The following is a 760-nucleotide window of genomic DNA, read 5'->3' on the forward strand; positions in this document are numbered from 1 at the left end:
ACTTCAAAACAAGTTTTAACCTTTTAAGTTTAAGCCACAATCTATACATACCAGAAATAAAATCATCAGGGAAAAGAGGAGCATGCCAATTATTCTTAACCACATCAAGGAAGGAGGAATGAAGCAGCCACATATTCTGAAATCTAAATTGAGAAGAAGATGATCTAGAATCATTCTTAATATTAATAAGAATAGGAGAATGATCAGAGAGAGTACGACTAAGTTGCTCAACCTTAGTCAATTGAAAAGCATTAAGCCAACCATCATTAAAGAGAACTATATCCAACCTTTGCCACAAATGGCCACGATGCCAAGTGAAATTATTGCCAGAAAAACCAATATAAATAAAATTTCATTATGTAATCATATCATTAAAATCCTCCATGGATTGATAAATGGGGAGAGAACCCCCCATGTGCTCAGACGAATTAGATATAGTATTGAAATCCCCACCCACAATCCACGGAAGGTTGCAAATATTATGAAACTGACAAATTTGCTCCCATAAAATCCTTCTAGTAAAATGATAAGAAGCAGCATAAAAAAAGACGCACAACATTACAAATTAGAACTTTCAATATTACAATGAAGTACTTGAGTAAAATCCAATAATATCAATTCTAACAAAATCCTTCCAAAATACCCAAATTTTGTTGGAAATATTAGCAAAAGCAGGTTTAAAGCCCATAAAGTTAGCAATACTACGTAATTTCTCAATAGAAATAAGTGGTTCAAGTAACACAAGACTAGAAATGTTATG

This window comes from Dendrobium catenatum, unplaced genomic scaffold (genome assembly GCF_001605985.2).
Source record: "Dendrobium catenatum unplaced genomic scaffold, ASM160598v2 fragScaff_scaffold_716, whole genome shotgun sequence".
In the NCBI taxonomy this organism is placed as follows: Eukaryota; Viridiplantae; Streptophyta; class Magnoliopsida; order Asparagales; family Orchidaceae; genus Dendrobium; species Dendrobium catenatum.